The following is a 26,236-nucleotide window of genomic DNA, read 5'->3' on the forward strand; positions in this document are numbered from 1 at the left end:
TCTGACTTCAGGGTTCATACTCCTAACCACCGTGTTACACTGGCTTGCACACAGCAATGGCTAATGTTATTGGCCACTTGCCAATAGCTGCTCAATAGCAAGGTGGCTGCCTAAAACGAAACCTTCTGTAGTGCTTCATGCCTTTGTCAGTTTCCTTCAGCATTTTGTTCCCACTTTTATTACTTATTCTTCTATGTCTCGCTTGTTTTACCCAGGTGCAATGTGCTTGCCCTTGGTCTGTAGTACTTGGGAAGAGACCCACAGGTTGCTAACTGAGATCTCATAGAATCTCATGGGATCTACCATCCTTTTCCATACAGTACGATCATTTGGTCAACTAAATACCAGAGAAGTGTAAAGCAAAGATCGTTTATTCATTCAACAAACTGACTTGCTTAGTTCTTTTCATCTGCCAGACTGATCACACACTGAGGCTGGAGAAATGGATTAGCTGTCAGCTATGGCATGCAGCTCTGCCATCTTCTTGCTGTGAAATGAAGTTGATATTCTTCTACAGAGGGCCGTTGTGAGGATTATTAAATAAGATGGTTTATGCAAAGTGCTCAGCACAATGCTAGTGACCGAGATGGCCTTAACTTTCCTCTAGGCTTGACTTGACTTTAGACAGACTTCTTTCTTACTTGGGGTCCTTCTCTTCCCTTTTTAGAGCATTTTCTTTAGAAAATCATAATTGTGAATTCTTTCTCTGCCCCTTTGAGATGTAAATCTTTTTATTTTTATTTTTGAGATGAGGTTTCACTCTTGTTGCCCACGCTGGAGTGCAGTGGTATGATCTTGGCTCATCACAACCTCTGCCTCCCGGGTTCAAGAAATTCTCCTGCCTCAGCTTCCCAGGTAGCTGAGATCGCAGGTACCCACCACCACGCCCGGCTAATTTTTTGTATTTTTAGTAGAGACAGGGTTTCATCATGTTGGCCAGGCTGGTCTTGAACCTCTGACCTCAGGTGATCCACCCACCTTGGCCTCCCAAAGTGCTGGGATTACAGGTGTGAGCCACTGCGCCCGACCATAAATCTTTTAGATCGCACCGCTGCACTCCAGCCTGGGTGACAGAGCAAGACACCATCTCAAAAAAAAAAAAAAAAATTCTCATATTGTTAATGAATTTGTGTTATGTGGCTCAATTATATTAATAACAATTGAATTTCAAATAAAACAAATCCTCTTGCCAGTGGACAACCCAAGAATGTCTTCCTCTAGGACCTGGTAACCATCCTTTTGAAATGTAATCATCATGGAAGAGAATCCCTCTACCTATGGGAGGGGAGGAGCCTAACTTTCAGTGGGCACCTTGCTCTGTGTTGTAAAATTTCTTCCTGTCAAGAAGATGCAAGAAAGCTTATTTTCCTTTGGGTAAGGCCAATTAGCAAGCACAAGTCACCTATGGTCCGACTCACCCTGGCTCTTAAAAACTCCCCCACCTTCAAAAGAAGACATTCATGCAGCCAACAAACATGAAAAAAAAAAAGCTCAACATTAATGATCATTAGAGAAATGCAAATCAAAACCACAATAAGATACCATCTCATGCCAGTTAGAATGGCCATTATTAAAAAGTCAAGAAACAACAGATGGTTGCAGAGAAATAGGAACACTTTTACACTGTTGGTGGGAATGTAAATTAGTTCAACCATTGTGGAAGATGGTATGGTGATTCCTCAAAGATCTTGAACCAGAAATACCATCTGACCCAACAATTCCATTACTGGGTATATACCCAAAGGAATATAAATCGTTCTATTACAAAATACATGCATGCGTATGTTCATTGCAGCACTATTCACAATAGTAAAGACATGGAATCAACCCAGATGCCCATCAACAATAGACCGGATAAAGAAAATGTGGTACATATATACCATGGAATACTATGCAGCCATAAAAAGGAACGAGATCATGCCCTTTGCAGGGACATGGTTGGAGCTGGAAACCATTATCCTCAGCAAACTAATGCAGCAACAGAAAACAAACACTGCATGTTCTCACTTGTAAGTCGGGGTTGAACAATGAGAACATATGGACACAGGGAGGGGAAAAATACACACTGGGGCCTGTTGGGGGGTAGGGTAGGGGGAGAGAGAGCATTAGGAAAAATAGCTAATGCATGCAGGGCTTAATACCTAGGTGATGGGTTGATAGGTGCAGCAAACCACTATGGCACATGTTGACATATGTAACAAACTGGTATATCCTGCACATGAACCCCAGAACCTAAAACAAAACAAAACAAAACAACCTCTTCTACCCTTTGGTTCGGTGCAGTTGACTTCAGATTGAGTTCTGGCCTCTCTTCCCAATTGCAATAGCCTTGACTAAAGCCTGCCTTTCTGGTTTTTTTTTTTTTTTTTTCGAAATATCGATATACCTAGTTGAATTTCTTCTTTTCTGTTTTGTTCCAGTTTTCTAGAACAGGCACTGCAAATGAATTACTTGGAAAATATCACACAGTTAATATCGACCATAGAAGCCATGTTGCATGCCAATAACAGTGCAGATGCTTCTGAAAAGCCAGGTGTTTCCCCATCCACATTTTATACATTTTATTATTATTATTTTAAATTTATTTTTCCACAATTTATTGGGGTACAGGTGGTATTTGTTACGTGGGTAAGTTCTTTAGTGGAGATTTGTGAGAACCTGGTGCACCCATCATCCGAGCAATATACGCTGCCCCATATTTATTGTCTTTTATCCCTCACTCCCCTCCCACTCTTTCCCTCAAGTCCCCAAAGTCCAGTGTATCATTTTTCTGCCTTTGTGTCCTCATAGCTTAGCTCCCACATATCAGTGAGAATATATGATATTTGATTTTCCATTTCTAGCTACTGCCTTGCTGTTGAACTTTACTCAGTGCACTTTTAAATTTTGACAGCAGGTATACAGTAAGTGTTCAATAAATATTATGCAGTAAGTCTATTATTATGCTGCACTTTCTGACCTCCAGAACCCCTTATGGTCTTCTGGTGAACGGTGTGTGATGTGACCAAGGTAGGGCCTGACGCCAAGTTAGGGCTCATTAATGGTTAATCATCTCTGATTTCTCCATTATTGTGTGCAGGATGTGTGTAAATCATGAGCATGTAGAGGTGTGTAAGAAGTAATCACTGCCCCCTCATGACCTTATAGTCACAAAGACTGTCACATAACAAGCATTCTATGATCGTGTGGCAAGATTTTAGAAGAGGTTGTGCAATCAGCTAGGGAATACACAGGCAGTAACAAAGCTCAGCCTGGTGACTGGGGAAGACTTCATTTTACCAAAGAGGGACCAGCAGGAAGAGGAAGAGGGAAGACACAGAGTCAGAAAAGCATGTGGCATGTTGGAAAGCAGGGAGCTGTTTCCTGTAGCTGGGGTTCAGTGTATAGAATTTGGATCGGGGGCCAGGCGCGGTGGCTCATGCCTGTAATCCCAGCACTTTGGGAGGCCGAGGCAGGTAGGTCACCTGAGGTCACGAGTTCAAGACCAGCCTGGCCAACATGGTGAAACCCCTGTCTCTACTAAAAACACAAAAATTAGCCGGGCATGGGAGGTGCCTGTAATCCCAGCTACTCTGGATGCTGAGGCAGGAGAATCACTTGAACCCACGAGGCAGAGGTTGCAGTGAGCCAAGATCACGAGACTCCGTCTCAAAAACAAACAAACAAACAAAAATTGGATCAGGGAAGTGGGAAGAGATGAAGCTGGAAACATAAATTGGAGCCTGATTGGTGAGGTCATTTTATGGCCACAGCATTCGCAGTTGATAAGCAGGCATGTTGCATGGAAGGCTTTTAAGTAATAGGTGCTATAGCCAGTGTTTGATTTAAAGAGGTCAATGCTGATAGTGTGTAGGTTAGATTGAAACATACAGGGTTTTCATCAGGAACAGGAAGGTTAGCCAGGGGGGTTATTGGAATTGTTTGGATAAATGATGATGCAGGACTCAACAGTGGCCGTGGAGGTGGAGAGGTGGGGAGGGATGTGAGGAATTTATAAGAGATTGGCAGGGAAGAAAGTGGAGTGTAAAGTAGAGGAAGGGATCATGCGAGGTTGGAAAATGGCATAGATCACAGTAACATTAACCAGAGCAGAGAGTGCAGGAGGAGAGGCTGCATTGGAGGCAGAAGGGAGGCAGGGAGAGAGATGATGGATTCAGCTTTGGACTTACTGCATTTGAGGGGTTTGCGGTATATCAAGATGGAGTTGACAATTAGACCTTTACATTTGAGTCTGGAGCCTAAGAGAGAGTTTAGAGATAAAGGCCTGGGATTGGTTGGCATTCAGGTTACCACTGAAATTCCAGGCACGATTGAGTTCTCCAGGGGGAGTATGATGAGAATAAAAGAAAAGAAAATATAAAGGGGCTAAGATAGGTGGACACAAAGAATCTAAGTTTATGAGTCTATGTCCCCATAATTGGAAGCACTACTAATAAGAACTGTTCTTCCAAAAGAAATCGACACACTTAAATGGGACCAAAAGAGACCATGACCTTTTAGGCAGCCCTGTTAGACTACAAACTCCATGAGGTCAGCCAGCACATCTGTGTTATGAATGAATGAGCGTTCATTGTAGTTGGCATACGGAAGACCAAGAGACACCTGAAGGCTGTCCTGAAAGGTTTGAAGAGCCAAGTGGACACCACAAGGGTCTTACTGGTTTGAAAGTTCACAATTACGGCGTGGACATTACAAAAAAAGTAAATTTCAGCTGTTACATCAAAGAAGAGCTTTCTGAAAAATGAAGGATTGAGGGCCGGGCGCGGTGGCTCACGCCTGTAATCCCAGCACTTTTGGAGGCCGAGGTGGGTGGATTGCCTGAGGTCAGGAGTGCGAGAGCAGCCTGACCAATATGGTGAAACCCAGTCTCTACTAAAAATCCAAAAATTAGCCGGGTGTGGTGGCACGTGCCTGTAGTCCCAGCTATTCAGGAGGCTGAGGCAGGAGAATTGCTTGAACCTGGGAGGCAGAGGTTGCAGTGAGCTGAAGTCGTGCCACTGCACTCCAGCCTGGGCAACACAGAGACACTTCATCTCAAAAATAAATAAATAAATAAATAAATAAATAAATAAATAAATAATAAAGGATTGAACAGTGAGTCATGGGTTTGATGTCCCCAGAGGCCATTAAGCCTGAGGCTGGGGTGGTCTTCAGGGATGCCGGAGAAAGGATTCCCTATTGCCTGAGGGTTGGAGGTAAACCCCTCTGAGATCCTTTCTGCCCTGAATTGAGACCTAACTTGCAGGATTAATGGAAAAAACTTGTATATTAGAATGAAGTTCATCAACATTCAAATACCAGGTTAGTGGCTTTTTAGCTGTGTAATCTCAGACAAATTATTCACTCTTCCTGAGTTCCAAGTCTTCCTTAATACCATGGGCTTATGATGCCTATAGTAAAGGTTAGGATTAGGGTTTGCTACTTATCATAGAAAAGCTCAGATACCACTGACTTGAATGAAATAGAAATGTGGTTTTTATTTCTCCCAGAAATATAGTGTGTAGGTAGGGATTCTAGGGCTAGTGTGCAAGTTTCTTTTATTTTTCTGCCCCACCATCGTCATGTTCATCCATCCTCATGTTCACCTCAAGATTCAAGCTACCTTTAAGGACCACCCCTACCCCCACCTCCACATTCTAGGTTGCAGGAACTGTGGGTGGGATGGGGGAAAAGACAAATATAGGCCTGTTTTCCTGCTGAACCAGTTTCCTTCTGCTTTTATCTAATTGGCCACAGCTTAGTCTCATGACCACAACTGACTGCCAGGGAGGCCAAGAAATGTTCTCTTTGCTCCTCATTCCCCAAGCAATTATGACTCTATCACTAAAAAAGAAGGTAGAATGGATATGTGAAAAGTGAAGTAGAGGTTCCTCTTCAAAGACTTTCCTCCCAGTCTAATTAGGAATAAATAGTAACTTCCCTTAAAAGCAAAATTTATTCAAAGATCTGTGCTAATATTCTTAAATATCTGCTAGCCATAATAAAGAAATCAATGTACTTTATGTTCTTAGCTCCCACACTTTAGCCTAAATATTTGCCTTGGCATGCTTATACTAGTCCAAGCAAGCATTAAGTCATAGCCTGTTCCTCTTCCTTATCTGAAGGTGTTTTTACTTTTCTCAGCATTCCACAAGTTACTTCCTCCTTCCTTTGTTCTCCTCTGCCTTTGCCTCTTTTAAAAAGTTCTAAGTTGCTAGCCAATCAAGGCAAATACAGAATGTGAGGTCCCATTCCAGCCAGTAGAAACCAGACACAGCAGTAAGGTGGAAGCGTCAGGTTATAAATGACCCTGTCTCCTTTGTTCAGCGTACTCTCATGGCAAAACTGCTGGTGAGTGTACCCTTTCTGCAGAAAGTATAAAAATAGCCTTGCCGAGATTTATGTTCAAGTGCTATTTCTTTACAGCACTGAAGAACAAGCATTTCAAACAGATATCACGGCACAATTGCCACTGTCTGCTCCTCCCCCTGGCAGAGTTCCATGTGGGTGAAAGAGATAATGCAGTATAAATCAAATGCCTGAGCATAGTAGATGTTCATTAAATTGTCATTCTATTCTTATTCTACAGTAATTTGCAAGCAGATGGAACTTCAATATGGCAATAGAGAAATAATCAATTAGACCAGAGTCTCCTCAGGAAGACTTTCTATAGGTAAGATAGAAAAAAGAATTGTAGTTTCCATTAATTGGCAATAGTAGGAAGAGTATTACAGAATAGGGGAAAATAGGAGGATAATTGTAATGCCCATTTGCTGAGGTTATGTGCCAGCCACTGTGCTTAATGCTTGGCCAGTGTTGTTCTCATTGAATTCTCATAACCACCTTACAAGATAAATGCTATATTTGACCCTGTTTTACAAAGGAAGAAAATGAGACTTTGAGCAGTTCACTGACTTGCCTGTGTTCAGGTAACTACTAAATGTTCAATCCAGAATTCATACTCAAAGATGTCAGGTTTTGAAGCCTGTAGTTCTAACCATGAGGCTGTATTACCAGCACCATTCATTAATTCCTGCAAGCAGTCATTCATGCAATGCATATTTATTGAATTTCTACTCTATGCCAGGCATTGTTTGGAGCCTGGGGATACAGAGGGGAACAATACAGACAGCGTGTCTGTTTCAACGAATTTATATGCTGGTGGTGGAAATAAGTAAGTAGAAATAAGTAAGTAGAACCCTAAGTGAACAAAATAATTGCAGACAGTGATAGATGTCTTGGAGGAAATAGAACAAATCGAAGACTTGGCTGGTGGGAGAGGCTACTTTCAACAGGGTCCAGGAAGACTTCTCTGAGCTGGGGACTGGTTGGTAAGAACCAAACAAGTGGCTAGGCACAGTGGCTCATGCCTGTAATCCCAGCACTTTGGGAAGCTGAGGCAGGAGGATCACCTGAGGTCAGGAGTTCAAGACCAGCCTGGTCAATATGGTGAAACCCGTCTCTACGAAAAAAAAAAAAATTAGCTGAGCTTGGTGGTGGGTACCTGTAATCCCAGCTACTCGGGAGGGTGAAGCAGGAAAATTGTCTGAACCTGGGAGGCTGAGGTTGCAGTGAGCCAAGATCATGCCACCGCACTGCAGCCTGGGTGACAGAGCGAAATTCCCTCTAAAAAAAAAAAAAAAAGAACCAAACAAGTAATGATTTAGGTCAGGGAGATTCAGATAGAGGGAGTGGCGTGTCCCAAAGGAATGTACCTGGCTTGTTTGAGGAAGGAAAGGAAGACAGATGGGCCTGGGGCAGGAGAAGGAGCACCTGTGATCGCAGAGCCTTAGCCATTGCAGAAAGAAAGATTCAAGACTCTTCTGATTAGATTCTTTCTGGAAAGAGGGTGCTGGAGAAAAGGACAAGGCACTGTTTTTCTCTTGTGTTTTTAGAGTGTTCTCCCTTATCTGTGGCAGATGCATTTTAAGACCCTCAGCAGATGCCTGAAACTGCTGATAATACTGAGCCCTATACATACTGTCCTATGTTTTTCCTGTATATTCACACTTTTGACAAAGTTTTATATATAAACTAGGCACAGTAAGACATTAACAGAATAACTAATAATTATTAGTAGTGAAGCAAAAATTAAGTAAAATAGGATTACTTGAACATAAGCACTATAAAACCTCAAGAGTTGAATTGATCACTGAGATGACTACTAAGTGACTCTGGGGCCGGTAACACCTGCAGCGTGGATACGCTGGACAAAGGGAGGATCCACATCAGGTCAGGACCGAGTGGCGATTTCTTCATGCTACTCAGAGCAATGTACAATTTAAAACGTACAAATTGTATATTTTGGCCAGGCACAGTGGCTCACACCTGTAATCCCAGCACTTTGGGAGGCCGAGGTGAATGGATCATGAGGTCAGGAGTTCGAGACCAGCCTGACCAACATGGCAAAACCCCATCTCTACTAAAAAAAAAAAAAAAAAGTAGTCGGGCTTGGTGGCAGGTGCTGAGATCGCACCACTGCACTCCAGCCTGAGCGACAGAGCAAGACTCCGTCTCGAAAAAAACAAAAACAACAAAAAAGAAAAAAATTGTATATTTCTGGAATTTCCCATTTAATATTTTCAGATTGAAGTTGACTGAGGGTAACTAAAAACCTCAAAAATCAAAACCACGGATGGATAAGGGGAGACTGCTGTATTTATAATTTTTTTCTTTATTTTTTAGTGTTGGGTATGTCAACCCATGAGACAAGGAGAGTAACATTTTGTTCTGTTTAGGAGTCCATCTGATTGCATGTGGCCATATCTGGTTCACTTCAGTGAGAGAGAAGCATGACTATTCCGGGGTGGCCTTTTCCTCTTTCCAGGTTAGACAAGTGTTTGTGGTTGCTATGGAGCATGTGAGAATGATGGAAGGAGTTCAGCAGTTACCACTGACGATTGAGCGCACCCCGCATGCATGGTCCTGTGCAGGATGAAGCTGTCCCTGGTCAGGGAGCTGCAGAACCACAGCTCCTGCAGAATGGTTGAAAGCTGAGCTCATCATATGGAACTGTCCAAGGTACAACACCAGCACGTGGCTAATTCAGCATCTTACCCTCGAGGAGTTCAAGAGTACACAGGGTCAAAGTTTTGCTTAGCAGACTGGCCTTAGACCCTTGGGAATCCTGCAGAGTCTGGAGCCCAGGACAAGAGTGTCTGGTGGGAGAGCAATGAGGCCCAGGAAGGGAGCCAAAAAATGTCCCTCAGGGCCAGGCATGGTGGCTCACACCTGTAATCCCAGCACTTTGGGAGGCCAAGGCAGATGGATCACCTGAGGTCAGGAGTTTGAGACCAGCCTGGCCAACATTGTGAAACCCCGTCTCTACTAGAAATACAAAAAATTTGGTGGGCAAGGTGGCGCATGCCTATAATCCCAGCTAGTCCGGAGGCTGAGGCAGGAGAATCACTTGAACTCGGGAGGTAGAGGTTGCAGTGAGGCGAGATCGCACCATTGATTGCACTCCAGCCTGAGCAACAAGAGCGAGACTCCATCTCAAAAAAAAAAAAAAAAAAATTCCCTCGGAAGACCTGAATGAGACCATCTCTACTGCATTTTGTGTAGTCCTGGGTTGTGACAGTTGAAAGGCTGCAGAGACAATTGAGAAGAAAAAGTGGGCAAGATTGAAGAATGTGAGAGGTATCGGTCCTGAATGCCGGAAGGGGTAAAGGGACAGAAGTCAGCTGTTCAGGAAGAGGAGCTGACTTTGGATTTCAGTTTAGAGTCCTGGTAAAGCATCCAGGTAACATGATGAATTCTGGAAATGAAGCAGGGCTTATAAATGCACCTTTAGGAATCTCCTGGTGAAAATTTCAGGTCAACAGTAAAGGTTTTTGCAGTCTAGTGAGCCACAGGGGACAATTAAATCAGGTCTCTAAGGTGGTGACCTACTAGCCCACACCTCATGCTGGCCTTGAAAAGTGTCTGAACAGGGCTAGGCTGGGGCATTGGGAGCTGCTACTTTGGGGTTGGGAATGTAGGGGCTGTGAAGGGGCTTGGCTCTCTGAGAGATGCAGGAAAGTCACATCCTCCTCTTTGTGCCACCTCTTGTGCCGCTGACCCCTCCATCTTTTAGCAACCCATTTTTCTTAAGTACTAAATGATGGAAGACGGACAATTAAGCCAGAGCCCAAGTACTTCATCTGCTGTTAGTTTCTTTAATTGTATTTCCTACACATTCTTTATAAATAGATTTAAGCAAGACACTATGTTCTTTAAATTGTGCATTTTTGTTGCTATGGAAACGGTTGCTTTTATTTCCACCCCCCACCCCCCAGCCTAGCCATAAAGTGGAAGTTAGCACCTGTTTTTCTAGACAGGTGAATTATCTACTAATCCTTGTCTTTAAGGAAGTCTTAATGAGTGGGTCAAAATAACCTGCTGATGGTGTCACTTCAAGAGAAGCATCCAGTGAGCAGCTGTGATTTTCAGAAGACAAAATCCATTATTGCTAACCTTTCATATAAGCGACTCATAGATTCATAGACTGTAGGAACTGGAGAGGAATCTCTAAAGAGATAATTCTCATAACAACAATTTGGAATCACCTTATAGTATGCATTCAACGTGTTAATTAGTTTCTAAAGGAACTCTGAAATCAAATCATTTGTTTGAAAACATTTATTGAGCATTGGTGCTGAGCTGGAGTAGACACAGGTAATCATCCTGGAACATTGCATTGTGCCTGTCACATGAAAGAGACTCAGCAACTATTTCTCTGTGAATGTCCATCTCCAGGCCGGTGGGAGAGATGGATATTTTACAGGTTATAATGTTCTATGCCATGTGCATGGATATGGCATAGGAGCATACAGTAGGTCACATCTCTGACTCCTCTGTTTTTTTGCAAGGGGTGAGGAAATTAAAAGTAGAGGATTGGCTGGGCACAGTGGCTCACGCCTGTAATCCCAGCACTTTGGGAGGCTGATGTGGGCAGATCACCTGAGGTCAGGAGTTCGAGACTAGCCTGGCCAACATGGTGAAACCCTGTCTCTACAAAAATACAAAGAAAAAAAAAAAAAAAAAAAAAAAGCCAGGCATGGTGGTGGGCTCCTGTAATCTCAGCTACTTGGGAGGCTGAGGTGGAAGAATCGCTTGAACCTGGGTGGCTGAGGTTGCAGTGAGCCGAGATTGCACCACTGCACTCCAGCCTGGGTGACAGAGTGAGACTCCACCTAAAAAAAAAAAAAAAAAAAAAAAAAGTGGAGGATTAGAAGAGAAGATATTTGTCAAAATCTTGTGGCTAGTCAGTGTCAGAACCAAGTCTAGGACCCAGGTTTCCTGAATCCCAGTCTGATAGCATTTTCCTACATCACATGGACCTTAAAACAGTGCTTCTGATACATCAATGGCCACAGGGTTGACCTGGGGCTATGGACTGACTCTTTGTGAAAAGGAAAGGATCAAAGCAGCCTCAGGGTCTGGCTAGCAGAACTCATGGGCAGCCCCTTCAGGGGACAACTGTCAGGGTGAACGTTTCCATTTTAAGACCTATGTCGCTCTACTGAAGAGACAGTTTTCCAGGGAAGAGAGCCTCACTGACCTAGCTGAGGTCCAGGGCTGACTCCTCAACCAGGGGAAGTTTGGGAACTCTGAAGAACAGTTCAATGCATACTGCGTCCATTGCGGCAGCATAGTTCTAAAAGTGAAGCAGAGATGCTTTCACCAGAAGAAGCAGGAATGCATGCCAGACAGTCAGGAGAAACAGGTGTCCGATGAAGAATTTCTCCAGCTAAATGCCCATACATCTACATTCAATTAGCAAGCAGCCCTATGTCTCAGCTTATCCATTGCCAACTGCTTGGTCCAGGCTAGCCGTCTCCCGTGGATCACCGCCTTGCTCCCAGTTATCTGCCTGCTCCACGTTGCCCCCTGCAGTCTGTTCCGCACACAGCAGTTTGAGAGAGCCCTTTAAAGCACAAGGCAGATCAAGTTACACCTTTACTCACAACCCCTCCGCAGGACTTCTATCATCCTGGCAATTAAATCCAAATGCAAAGTCCACACATTGCTCTGCAAGGAGCTACCTGCCTTCTGCTTAATCTCTCTGCCCTCCTCTCCTGCCGTTCTCTCCGTGGCTGTCTGTGCTCCAGCCCCGCTGGACTTCTTCCTATTTCCTGCACCTGCCAAAATGTTCTCATCTCAGGGTCTTTGCATTTGCTCTTCCTTCTGCCTCCTAGTTGCACTGTTTATTCCCTTACTTAATTCGAATCTCTGTTCCTATTCCATCTTCTCAAAGAGAGCTTCCGTTTCATGTTACCTGAAAAAGCTGCCTGCCAGCCTGGACATTCTTTAGCCTCTTGGTTTTATTATTTACAGAAATATATATTCGTTCAGTGTTTCTTTTCTCATTAGAATGTAAGCTACACAGGGTTTCTTTTGTAGCTCAAGAGCCCAGGAAGGAGTTGGCACTAGTAGATATTGTGAGAAGAATGAGTGAGCATACATCTATGTTTAACACACACACACACGCACACACACACACACAGAGATCTTTTTTCCTATGATTTCAGGTGGTCCAAATAATTATCTTACTCCAAGTAAAACTAAAGTCCTGGCTGGGTGCTTCCAGGTCCTCTGAAGCTTGGGGGTCCATGCATCTTAGGTTAGAAACCTCTGCTATGATCCAAGTATCTCCAGTGCTAAGCGAAAGGGGTCCCAGTGATTCAGGAACTCCCACCACACTCGTCTTGCTCCCCAAGCTGGCTTTTCAAAGAGCCATTCCATTTTCTACCCTTGAGTGACAGTGATACAACTGGAATTACAGAAGAATTACCATATTAGGTTGGTGCAAAAGTAATAGTAGATTTTGCCAATAAAATCGATGGCAAAACCACAATTACTTTTGCACCAACCCAATAAAAATAACAAAAATTAACACCTGTCCAAGGCACATAATATAGTATGGTAATTACAAGGAGCCTAGAATATCATTTGCTAAATACAAGGGCAGGACAAAATTTCAATTCAATTCAACAAATATTTATCGAGCACTCACCGTGTGTCAGCCCATCTGCTAGGTGCCGGGAGAATGGCAGCAAAGAACAGTAGCACTTACTCAGGGGGCTTACATTCAGGAGGGAGTGGGCAGACAATGCAATATAACTGGTTATAGGTCTGCTGGAGCATAAATAATAAGGTGGCCAAGACAACAGAGAAAAATAAAATCAGGGAAGGGGAAACGGCAATGTCATTGATGGAGAGTGTGCAATGACAAATACGGATTTTAGGGAAGACCTTGCTACTAGAACAAAGGGTTGAAGGAAGTGTGGGAGGATGTGAAGATAATCTTGAGAAAAGCATTCCAGGAAGAAGAAAGAACAAATGCAAAGGCCCTGAGTTGGGAGTCAGATTCGCCATAGCTAGGAGGTAACTGTGGCAGGGATGGAGGGAGCAGTGAGAGACAAGAAGGAAATATGGTTGGACAAGAAAATGTATGGCTTTGGGTGCCTTTGCAAGGACTTTAGGTTTTTTTGTTTGTTTGTTTGTTTTTGTTTGTTTGTTTGTTTTTTAGACGGAATCTCGTTCTGTCACCCAGGCTGGAGTGCAGTGGTGCGGTCTTGGCTCACTGCAACCTTTGCCTCCTGGGTTTAAGCAATTCTCCTCCCTCAGTCTCCAGAGTAGTTGGGACTACAGGCACGCGCCACCACGCCTGGCTAGTTTTTGTATTTCTACTAGAGATGGGGTTTCACCATATTGGTCAGGCTGGTCTTGAACTCCTGGCCTCATGATCCGCCCGCCTCGGCCTTCCACAGTGCTGGGATTACAGACGTGAGCCACCGCGCCTGGCCAGGACTTTAGTTTTACTTAGAGTAAGATAATTCTTTGGACTTCTATGAGCAGAGGCGCAACATGTTCTGACTTGTGTTTTAACAGCAGCACCCTGGCTGATGTGTTGAGAGTAAACTGTAGAGAGCAAGCAGGGAAATGGAGATCATTAGGAAGATCAATCATCATCAAACAAACAAAACCCACCTTTATTCTCTTTCCTGCTCTGGTGGGTCTCCCTTGTAGTCAATATCCTGGGAACTCAGAAAGATTTCATTACTGTGGATGAAAAGGTTTAGCCTGGGGAAAGAGTTGCCGTTCCCTCTGGGTATGCCCCAAACTTCCCATACAGAGGAAATCAAGACATGTGTGTTTGTTCCTTCCGGGTGGATGGTCCCCTGGAGAGCCCGCTCTGTTGGAAGATGTAGAATATTCATGTAGGTATACAGCTGGCAAGAAGCTGGGTGATGGAGAAAATGATAAGAAAGGGCCCTTAAATCAGGAGCCATCTCACAAGTGGAAATTAGTTAAATTCAGTCAATTGCTGACTGATTTTACGTTATGGAACTCAAATGCTCTGAGGCCCAGTCAATCGAAACCCTGTTTCGAAAATGAGCCAGTTAAGGATGGATCTGCTGTTCTATTATTAAAAGAAATGGATCTGTTCAGAGAGTAACACACATAACACTAAGAGCCTGCTTGGTGGATGAATGCGCTTGGTTTTTCTTTGTTGCCTAAGACCTGGGATTAAATTCTGGAGAAAGTCAGAGACCTGCAGAATTTTTACTGACAAGGCATCCTAGGTATCACGTGATCACCTTCATTTACTAATCCTAAAACTGAGGCTCAGAGAGGGCCAGTAAATTGCTGTGGTGAACCCCCTCCAGATTTTGGTGGCTTCCTGCAATAAAGTGTTATTTCTTGCTCTCATCACAGACCAGTGTGGCTAGGCAGGGGCTCTGTTCCACAGAGTCCCTCAGGAACCCAGGCTCCTTCTACTATATGTCCTGGCTCCTCCCATCTGCAAGTCCTCAGAGACATCTCAGTTTCGCTGGAGAAAAAGTGTAAGGATCATGAGGGGTTTGTATGGGTCAGACTTAGAAGTGGCATGTATCGGCCAGGCATGGTGGCTCATGCCTGTAATCCCAGCACTTTGGGAGGCCGGGGTGGGCGGATCGCCTGAGGTCAGGAGTTCAAGACCAGCCTGGCCAACATAGTGAAACCCTGTCTCTACTAAAAATACAAAAAAATTAGCCAGGTGTGGTGGCAGGCGCCTGTAATCCCAGCTACTCAGGAGGCTGAGGCAGGAGAATCGCTTGAACCTGGGAGGCAGAGGTTGCAGTGAGCCGAGATCACACCATTGCACTCTAGCCTGGGAGACGAGAGCAACACTCCGTGTCACAAAAAAAAAGAGAGAGAGAAGTGGCATGTATCATTTCTGCTCACATGCTGCTGGCAGAACTCAGTGTCATGGCCACAACAGGAAAATATAGTCTAGCTGTGTGTCCCTGAAGAGCACGTGGATACTGGTGAGCACTGGCCATACCCGCCAGAATTGGTGGGTACTAAGCACTAAATGACGGTGCCAGGCCAGAGAAATGCCACAACGGACAAGAAGGGGTATGCCCAAAGCTTCTTTTGATTCTGTCCTTTCTTCCCTTTTCCCTTTCCCCCTCCCTCCCTCCCTCTCTCCTTCCTTCCTGTCTGTCTCCATCTATCCTTTCCTTCTTCCCCGCTCCTTCTGCTTATCACCCCCTTTCTTTTCACAGATATCTGGTGAGCATCTACTAGATGCCAGGGTTGGGGAGAGTCAAGTTGAAGCAAGCATGAACCCTCAAGGACCTACCATTTCAAGGCAAGAAGTAGACACAAATAGAGTTATGCACAGCATAATAATATTTCGTCAATGACAGGCTGTGTATCTTGATCCCATAAGATCATGATAGTGTGTTTTTACTATCCCCTTTCTCTGTTTAGATATATCTAGATACACAAATACTTACCATCATCTTACAACTGCCTACAGCATTCAGAGCAGTCACATGCTCTGCAGGTTTGTAGCCTAGGAGCAATAGGCTACACCATATAGCTTCGATGTGTAGTAGGCCAGACCATTTAGGGTTTGTGGAAGTGTAATCTATGATGCTTGTACAATGATGAAATCTCCTAACGACGCATTTCTCAGAGTGTATCCCCATTGTTAAGTGATGCATGACTGTCCTTAGAGCTGAGGTGGAAGTGACAGATGCCACAGGTGGCTAGGGTGCTCCGGAGAGAGCCGGAGGTGAGGAACAGGAGAGAATGAGTGGACTTCCAATGGCATCATTCCCTAACTGTGCCTTCTGGACCTGCGTAACCTCTCTGAGCTTATTTCCACACCTGTGCAATACAGACAGCGATATCCTTCAGGCAGTGGTGGGATGGAATGAGCATTTCTGAAGAGGCTACTATGGTGTGTTTTTATGCTCCATGCATGTTGGTCCTCTTTTCTTTGGCCAGGAGGAATGGGAGATAACTTCCTCCTGTTGAAGCAGAGAAGGCTGATGATGCTGGTGGCATCTGAGCTGGATCTTGAAAGATCAACTCTTCGCTGTACTGGGATATCTAAGGGTCAGCTCTGGGCTGATTGAAAAATTCTGCATCCACATGACAGTGGCTTGGACCATGGCGTGTTAATTTCCTATTGCTGCTGTAACAAGTTGCCACGAATTTAGTGGCTTAAATAATACAAATGGATTCTCTTTCAATTCCGGGGGTCAGAAGTCTGAAATGGGCTTTGCTGAGCTAAACTCAAGGTATTAGCGGGACTGTATTCCTTCTGGACACTCTGGAGGAGAATCCAGTCCCTTGCCCTTTCCAGCTTCTGGAAGCCACCTGAATTTCTTGGCTCCTAATCCAGCCTCAAAACCAGCAGCATGGCCTTGCAATTCTGTCTGACTCTGACCCTCCTGCCTTCCTCTTACAAGGACCCTTGTGATTGTGTTGGGCCGACCTGGATCACCCAGGGTCATCTCATCGCTGTGATGTAAGGTAGCATATTTACAGGTTCTGGGGATCAGAACGTGGACTTCTGGTCGGGTATGGGAGGGCGGTGTTATTCCTTCTACTACACATGGTGAATCTGATTTTCACAGAGTTTTCACTCTATTAAATGCCTTGTGCTGACTTGGGTACTGGGAAGAGTATTTCATGCCTTCTTCAGTACTGAAGAATCTGTACTGGGTACCAGTTCAATGCCACGTAATACAAGTTTACTCCTCTAATTTCCTAGGTGCAGGATGGGGAGAGAGAGGCATACAGCTGATGTCTCGCCACCTGCTAATCATCCCTCCCCCAATTAGCTAATCCTGGAAATTCCACACTGTAGATATTTATTTCTTTAATATAAGATTCTTTCAAACAAATGGGTGAAAAAAAAAAGGAAATGGGGGAGGGAGAAAGAGAGTAACATTATTTGTTGTTATCAGTTGTTTGAATTTCAGTATGAATTAATTTTTGATTATTTTTGTTGTTGAGAACAAATTTAATGGAGATAAGAAGAGAATAAAAGGACCTTTAGTGTTTAGCTGTGTAGAAGGAATGGAATCCATCAGACAATGTGTTGGAGGTGGGTTTGGGTGGAGGCAGGAGCTGGAGAATGTGATGCTGGAGGCTAAAGATCAAGTAGCTCTTTCAAATGTGGTCTCTACCAACCAGTCTTGGGCTCTGGCTTTTCTGGGCGGTTTTGACTGGCACTTCTCACTAAGCTCACCTGGAATCAATAAGTTTATCTAGAGTCTGCCGTTTGAATGTGTACGGTGCCTCTTCTCCGCTGCTGTGACCGTCACCATTGGAAGCCCTCTAGTGGACAGGATCTAAACTCGAAACACGCACCTGTGTCTCGGGAGCCATACTCAGGTTGAAAGGGACCTGGAGAGGAGAACCCTCGGATGTGACCCCTTCCCTTAATATGATTACCCAGGCAAAGAGACCCAAGCCACCTCTCTGCACTCTGGAGATCTCCACGATTCTGCCATCCTTTTTGGCACAACCCCAGGGTTGCATTAATGGAAACAGGACACTTATTATTGAGCTGGTTTTGCAGGGCTAGAGTAATGGAGAGCTGCAAGCTGGAAAATACATCGGATTAAGGACAGCATAGTCTTTCATCAGCACAAAAAAGAGCCATAGGTCAATATAGACTTTCTGCTTCTGTGGAGTTAGCCCTTAGTGTTCCATGTGGGGTGAGCAGGGCATGCCTTTGGGTGACCAGCAGAAAGCAGCCTAAAAAAGAGAGGTTATTGCTGATTCAGCTCCAGACTGCAAAATATGACATCAGGGAACTGTATTAGATGGCTCAGGCTGCCATAACACAATACTAGACTGGGAGGCTTAAGCAACAGAAATTAATTTTGTCCAAGCTCTGGAGGCTAGGAGTCCAAGTTCAAGGTGTGGCAGCATGGGTTTCTCCTGAAGCCTTTTCCCATGCCTGGCAGATGGGCACCTTCTCACTGTGTCCTCACATGGCCTTTCCTCTCTGTGCAGGCACTCCTGGTGTCTCTCTCTCTCTTCTTATAAGGACACCAGTCCTATTAAATCAGAGCCTCACTCTTACAACCTAATTTAACCCTAACTACCTCCTAAAGACCTTATTTCCAAATACAGTCACATTGGAGTTAGAAGTCCAATGTGAAAACATAAATTTCGAGGAGGATACACAATTCGATGTAATAACATGGATGGTATTTCTTGGGGAAAACACATATAACTTGTAGGACAAATGTCTATTTGGGAAAAAAAAACAGCTACTGAAGACAAATTTCATTCTGGAAAAAATATCCTATGGAAACATATACTTTCCAGCAAAAACACACTGGAAAGTATACACATTGGAAATTTTTTAAATTAAAAATCCTCCCTCCCAAGAAAAAAATATTCTCTGGGGAGAATTTTCGTTATGAAAATGTTCAGTGTGAAAATATTTAATAGGAAAAGTATCCATTGGAAAAATCATTGCCAAAAAAGCAAGGGAGGGTGATGACATACTGGAGAAATATTCTTTATAGGAAAAATGCTTTCAGGAAAAATTTTACTAGGAGAAATGACGACTCAAAAAAGATGCACGAGGCGGGCGGATTGTGAGGTCAGATCGAGACCATCCTGGCTAACATGGTGAATCCTCGTTTCTACTAAAAATACAAAAAAATTAGCCGGGCATGGTGGCGGGTGCCTGTAGTCCCAGCTACTCGGGAGGCTGAGGCAGGAGAATGGCGTGAACCTGGGAGGCGGAGGTTGCAGTGAGCCGAGATCACGCCACTGCACTGCAGCGTGGGCGACAGAACGAGACTTTGTCTCAAAAAAAAAAAAAGGAAAAGAAAAAAGAAAAAAAAGACGCACGGAGAAAAATGTCTACCAGAAAAAAAAAATAAACTTAGTATGAAAAATACCTATAGAAACATATCCTGAATGGAACAAATACCCATGGGGAAAATATGCATAGAAAAATTATGTTCATCATGAAAACAGCCTTTGACTATGTACCTGTAAAAATCAGGAAACTATCATTTATTTTGTATACACCATGTGTCATGCATTCTTCCCAGAGTTTCCCACCTATTAATTTATTTATTCTTCATGAGAGCTCTATGAGGTAGGTACTATCTATGCTCCAATTTACATATGAAGAAACTGATGCACAGAGGTTGGGTAACTTGCCCAAATTTGCACACGAAGTAAAGGGCAGTCCCGGCTTTGAACTCAAACAACGATTCATTCATGCAACGTTTATGGAGCACCTACTCTGTGTCAAGCACTGTGTTAGGGAATGAGGTCTAACACTGGCTGAAACATAAGCCTCAGTTTTAAGAAATTAACGTGGGAGACAGATTCATAAGCAGACTATGAAACTATAGGGAAATTAGCCTTTGTACATTCGCCTTCACATTGGAAACTGAAGCAAAATGCTCCCACCAGACTGAAGTTTCTTTGTGCATTTATGAAAGAAGCTGCTGTCCTGGGTCTGCGGCAAACCACAGCTCCCCTGGGAATAACAGCCTCTGGGAAAACATAAACACTCACAAGAGCCCTCATGGGTGCATTGGGAAAACATAATCCCAGGAGAAAGTATTCATCAAAACACGTACCTGATGGGATACTTATTTGAAACCTAGTCTGGTAGAAAGTCTTCTCTCCTCTTTCCAGTCTAGGTCTTTGCTCTTGGCCACATGAGCTCAGCTGAGATGGCCAAGGAATGCCATGGCTTGAGTAGTGAAATGGGCTGCAGGAGCCTTGTTGCAAGGGGGGAATTGGATGAGGTCTGGTGGAAGTTCTGAGTTCTCTTAATTTTTAAAAACCATTACTTGTTTATGGTCTAACCCCACTCATATGTTAGCTCCATGAGGTCAGAGCTCCCTGCCCATGTAGTTCATCTGTGCGTTCCCAGTGCTTACAAAAGTTGGTGCTCAATAAATACATAGTTCCAAAAGAGGGGATGTTGATCATAGTTACAGCAGAGATGTTAACTGCATGGATGCTGGAGATGACCTAACCTGAATCCCAGCACTACCATTTCCTGGCCGTGTAGACTTAGCTAAGATACTTGCTAACTCTGAGTCTCAGTTTCTTCATCTGTGCTGTGGGGACAATAATATTGTTTTTGTATGGCTCTTGGAGAGATTAAATGACATAATGCCTGTTGAGTACTTAGCCTGTATTTGACACTAGGTAGAGGGTCAAAAAATAATTGGAACTTGTCCCTCCCTTCATGAACTTTATGGTCAGGTGGGCTATCCCCCAGCTACCAGTCCTCCCCACAAAGCTTCAAATTGGAGGCAGGGACCCAGCAAAGCTGGTTATTTAAGTCTGGAATCTGCAACTCAAGTTTTCTTTCTTCCCTGTTGTCTCTAGAGATTAAGTGTGCTGTAGGGTTCCATCTGCTTCTGTAATAAAACATAAATTATTAAAGCCATAAAATATTGATGAACTGTTTTATAAAACAGAGAGACTTTAATGTATTGATTATGAATTGAGAAAGCCTTAATGAGTTTCAGGAGGAGAAATAATTGGGCAATGATGCTGTGTTGATTCCTTCTGTGCCCCTGAATGAGAGGCAGTTATGAAAATAAGTTCCTCTTGTGCCATTTTGCATCACTGTCATCTTGCATTTGTGCCATGGTACGTTTAAAACCTATGCTTCCATGAACATTAAAAGCTAACCAGAGAGAAAGAGAGAGAGGGAGAGAGAGAGAAAAGGAGAGGAAAATTCCTTGTTAAAAATCAACAAAGTATTTTAAGTGGAAACTTCCTTGCTTTTATTTAGCTCCCTACGTGGCTCCCAGAAACCCTGAAAAACTGATGGTTAACATTGTAGCTGTTTCATTTTTAGATGGTTCATCCAACAAGAGCCTCTTATTAAAGTTCAGGAAGACTTCTCTCTTCCTTTCATTTTAGGATGAAGGATCCAATAGCCAGAACTGAACGTGTAATAAGGCAGGACAATACACTTATTTTACAGATGAGAAAACAGAGTTCCATGGAGAGATAATGTCTTGTCCAAGATCCCACAAGTCATTAGCTTTTAAGACTTGGCCTGGCACCTAGGTCTTCTGACTCTGGTGCTGGTGATTCTTCTTCTTCCATTTCTTAAAGGAGGACTTTTGGAGGATGAGCATTGTTTCAATGTGGAGCGGGTTTTTGGGTTTTAGTCTTGCTGAATAGCATGGAAGCAGAGAGACTAAATGGCCTCTTGACGTCTTGGAAGGCATGTTACAGGGGAATTTGAAATTCCATGGAGTAAAGCAGTCACTGCGTCAGTCATCCATAACTGGCCTGCTGATCTTCAAAATCTCCCAGGTCAGACTCAGGCTGGCAACTTCAGACACAACCACATCGTTGTGATTCTCAGAAATATCCAGTGAGGGGAAGGGGCTGCACTAGTTGCTGATGAATCCCTCACAGCTCCTATATGAGATGGGAAGGATAAGCGTAAGTATCCGTGAAGGACTCTAGGCTCGGAAAGTCAATGGAGTTGCCCAGGTTCACACAGCTCATTGGTGGCAGAATCAAGGGCTAGGACCATTATTTTTGGAGAAGTAGGTTACCATTCCTGTACAAATATTAAATACCATACTGCCTTTTTATTATATTTGGAAGAGTTTGCAAGGGCAAGAGTGATGTGTTTTCAATGAGACCAGCCCCTGCTGGTCTCATTGGAAACACATGAGGTGAGGGGTTGGTTGCTGACTTCATTTTGCCTTCACTTGTTAGGTCTGTCGCTTGCCAGAAAAGTTGCTGGGAAGGACACGGTAACATTCGCAGCTAATATTCATTGAGCACTTTTGCTGTTCCTGACAACTATGCCAAGTACCTTTGCTCCCATTAGTTAATTTCTCTTTCATAGCAACCTTTGAACTAGGGAATGTTATCAGTCCCATTTTATAGAGGAAGGAATTGAGGCATAACAAGGTTAACTGAGTTAGATAGTGAAGCAAGGATTTGAGCCCAATGGCAGGCTTGGGAGCCTACAGGCCTAACTGGGTAACAATTGCAGATATGTTTCTTCTTCTCTTGAATCATGCTGCTTCATTTGATGGTACTGACTTCTTGTTTCTTCTTGAAGCTGTTGCTTATTTTGGCCTCAACTGTGACCACTTCTGGGTCTCTTTCATTTACCTCCTTCCTGCTGCCAGCCGCAGCCCCTGGTAGTTTCCCAGTGTTCTCTCATAGCCTCCAGTTACTTTCACTAGACATGGGCTCCTTGGGCAATCCCAGCTAATTGCATGCATTTTACATTACCTTGCTATTAACTACACTGCTGACTGTCAATTCTTTACTGCCAGCCCTGAACTCTTCCTGGTATCAGGGTAATCCTGGTCTCATAAAACGAGTTAGAAAAGTGTTCCCTTTGCTTATATTTTCTGTAAGAGATTGTGTAGAATTGGTATTATTTATTCCTTAAATGCTTGGGAGAATTTGCAAGTGAAACCATCTGGGCATAGAGATTTCTTTTTTGGAAGGTTTTTTAAACTCTGAATTCAATGTCTTTAATAGTTATAATCCTGTTCAGGTTATTTCCTCTTGAGTGAGTTATAGAAGTTTGTGGTTTTCCAAGGAATTGGTCCATTTTTGACGATTAGTCAAATTTATATGAGTTGTTTAGTAGAGTTGTTCATAATAATCCCTTTTAATCCTTTCAATGTCTGTAGGGTCTGCAATGATATTCTGTTTTTTATTTCTGATATTGATAATTTGTGGCTTGTTTTCTTTTTTTTCTTTTTCTTTTTCTTTTTTTTTTTTTTTTTTGAGATGGAGTCTCGCTCCGTCGCCCAGGCTGGAGTGCAGTGGCGCAATCTCGGCTCACTGCAAGCTCCGCCTCCCAGGTTCACCCCATTCTCCTGCCTCAGTCTTCCGAATAGCTGGGACTACAGGCGCCCACCACCATGCCTGGCTAATTTTTTTTTTTGTATTTTTAGTAGAGATGGGGTTTCACCATGTTAGCCAGGATGGTCTCCATCTCCTGACCTCATGATCCACCCGCCTCAGCCTCCCAAAGTGCTGGGATTACAGTGGCTTGTTTTCTTAAAATCAGTCTCACTAGAGGCTTATCAGTTTCTTAATCTTTCAAAATGAGTTTTTGGTTTCGCTGATTTTTTTTTTCAATTTTATTGATTTCTGCTCTTTGTTTTTTCTCTTTTGCTTGCCTTGGGTTCATTTTGCTTTTCTTTTTTTTTAGGTTTTAAGGTGAAAATTATTCATCTGAGTCTTTTCTTCTTTTCTAATGTAAACATTTAATACTATAATTTTCCCTCTAAGCAATGCTTTAACTGCCGCTCACAGATTTGGTATAGTATATTTTTATTCAGTTCAAATTATTTTACTATTTTTCTTGACACTTTCTCTTTGATCTACTGATTATTTAGAAGTGTACTGATAATATGCAGGTGTGTTGGAATTTTCCAGACTTTCTGTTATTGTTTAATTTCATTATAGTCAAAGAACATAACCCATATGATTTCAAGTCTTTTTAATTTGTTAAGGTTTGTCTTATGGTTTAGAAAGTAGTCTATCTTGGTGAATATTCCATGTGTGCTTGGATAGAATGCATATTCTACTGTTTTTGGGTGGAATGCTCTATAAATACCAATTACATCCAGTTGTTAATGTTATTGTTCAGTTGTTTGACTTTCTTGCTGAGTTGTTGTCTATTAGCTCTATCACTAGAAGTTTTAACATATCAAAGAGAAGTTTTAAAATATCAAACAATTGTTATACATTTGTCTATTTCTATCTCCAATTCTGTCAGTTGTACTTCATGTATTTTGAAACTTTTTGTCTTGCATATACATTTCGGATTATTATTTTTTGTGTTGAATTGACCCTTACGTCAGGTTTTGCCCCTGTTTACTCCTGATAATTTTCTTTGCTCCGAAGTCCATTTAGTATAGCCATGCCAGTTTTCTTTTTATTAATGTTTGCATGATATGTCATTTTTAGTGTTTTTTTTTTTTTTTACTTTTAACCTGTCTATATCATTATATAAAAAGTGAGTTACTTATGTACAGCATATTCTTGGGTCATGTGTTTTTATAAATTCTGAAAATCCTTGTCTTTTATTTAGTGTATTTAGACCATTTACATTGAATGTAATAATTGATATGTTTTGGTTTAGATGTGTCATTTTATTTTTTATTTTTTGTTTCCTTTGTTTTTATTCCCCTATTTCCCCTTTCCTGCCCTCTTTTGGGTTATTTGAACATTTTGAAATATTCTATTTTAATTTCTATGTGTAGATTTTGACTATATCACTTTTTATAGCAATGTTAATGTTCAAAAAAGGGATAACAATATGCATACTTAACCTATCACAATGTACTTATAATCAAGTTTCATCACTCCAAGCAGACTGTAGGAAACTTATCATCATATAGGTCCCTTTACCTTCCCACCTTTATTTTATTTCATATATTACATCTAAGTTTATTAAAATTTTCATCAGAAAAATGATATAGTTTTACTTTCAACTCTGAAATACATTTTTTGAAATGCAAAAGGAGAGAATTATCTATTATGTTACCCTGATATTTCCTATTTATTTTGCCCTTCCTCCATCCTTTTCACTTATTTTTAATTGACAAAGAATAATTGTATTCTTTGTCAATAATTGTATTTATAAATATTGTATTTATTTATTTGTGAATTATCATTTATGTATTTATTAAATATTTACAAATATTATATTTATAAATACAATAATTGTATTTATAGGCTATGGTGGGAGGTTTTGATGTATTTAGATATATTTGACGTATTTTTATATATTTGATACATTGTGGAAAACTTAAATCAAGCTAATTAACATATCCATAACCTCACCAAGTTACCATCTTCATTCTTAATATTCTAAGATTCTCTGGGTTCATGTCCCTTCTGTCTGACAAATTTCCTTTAACAAATAATCTATACTACAAACCTCCATGACACAAGTTTACCTAAATAACAAACCGTCACATGTACTCCTGAACCTAAAATAAAAGTTAAAAAAAAACCCAATTAACAATTCCTTTAAAGCAGGTTGCTTTCAAAAAGTGTTATAAAGGAATTTGGTTTGTCTTCATCTGGGAATGCCTTATTTTCACTTCATTTTTGGTATAGATCACAAGCTGTAGAATTCTAGATTGGTAATTCTCCTCTTTCAGCATTTCAAAAATATTAGAGAACTAACGCTACAGAAATATATATTACTCCTGTATTAGTAGTACCACATACTACTACTATTAGTAGTATTACATAAGTAGTAATATTATAGTACTAATATTATAATACTAAATATTATAGTACCAACATTAATAGTGCTATTATAGTTCTGGTCTCCATGATTTCTGATAAGAAACCTAGTCATTTGAATTATTGTTTCCCTTTAGGTAACATGTTGTTTTTCTCTGGCTTCTTTCAATATCTTTATCTTTGCCTCCAGTTTCAGCAGTTTTTGTTTGTTTGTGTGTGTTTTTTTTTTTTTTTTTTTTTTTGAGACGGAGTCTTGCTGTGTTGCCCAGGCTGGAGTGCAGTGGTGTGATCTCAGCTAACTGCAACCTCCACCTCCCGGGTTCAAGCAATTCTCCTGCCTCAGCCTCCTGAGTAACTAGGATTACAGGTGCACGCCACCACATCCAGGTAATTTTTGTATTTTTAGTAGAGACAGAGTTTCACCATGTTGGTGAGGCTGTTCTTGAACTCCTGACCTTGTGATCTGCCTGCCTCAGCCTCCCAAAGTGCTGGGATTATAGGTGTGAGTCACTGTGCCCAGCCCAGTTTCAGCAGTTTGAGTGTGATATATCTTTGTATGTGGATTTCTTTGCATGGATCCTGTTTAGGATTTGGTGAGCATCTTCAATCGGTAGGTTTAGCTTTTGCCACACTTGGGGAAATTTTTAGCCTTTATTTTTTCAAGTATTTTGTTACCATTACACTTTCTCTTCTCCTGTTTGGACTCTGATGATATGAATATTATACATTC

General features: G+C 42.2%; 1 long non-coding RNA gene across 11 annotated transcripts in view; it reads left to right on the plus strand.

Moving 5' to 3' along the window:
* Positions 1–26,236, plus strand: part of LOC129052730 (uncharacterized) — a 154,468-nt gene that overhangs the window by 28,921 nt on the left and 99,311 nt on the right. For 9 of the 11 annotated variants that reach the window (XR_010139511.1, XR_010139514.1, XR_010139520.1 and 6 more), the window contains 2 exons: positions 6,569–6,652; positions 7,067–7,153. The exons of 1 other annotated variant lie outside the window; for it this stretch is intronic. This is a non-coding gene — a long non-coding RNA (uncharacterized LOC129052730). The remainder of the gene's footprint in view (positions 1–6,568; positions 6,653–7,066; positions 7,154–26,236) is intronic. One more of the 11 variants, XR_010139517.1, reaches the window with a different exon arrangement.

This window comes from Pongo abelii, chromosome 23 (genome assembly GCF_028885655.2).
Source record: "Pongo abelii isolate AG06213 chromosome 23, NHGRI_mPonAbe1-v2.0_pri, whole genome shotgun sequence".
Classification (NCBI taxonomy): Eukaryota; Metazoa; Chordata; class Mammalia; order Primates; family Hominidae; genus Pongo; species Pongo abelii.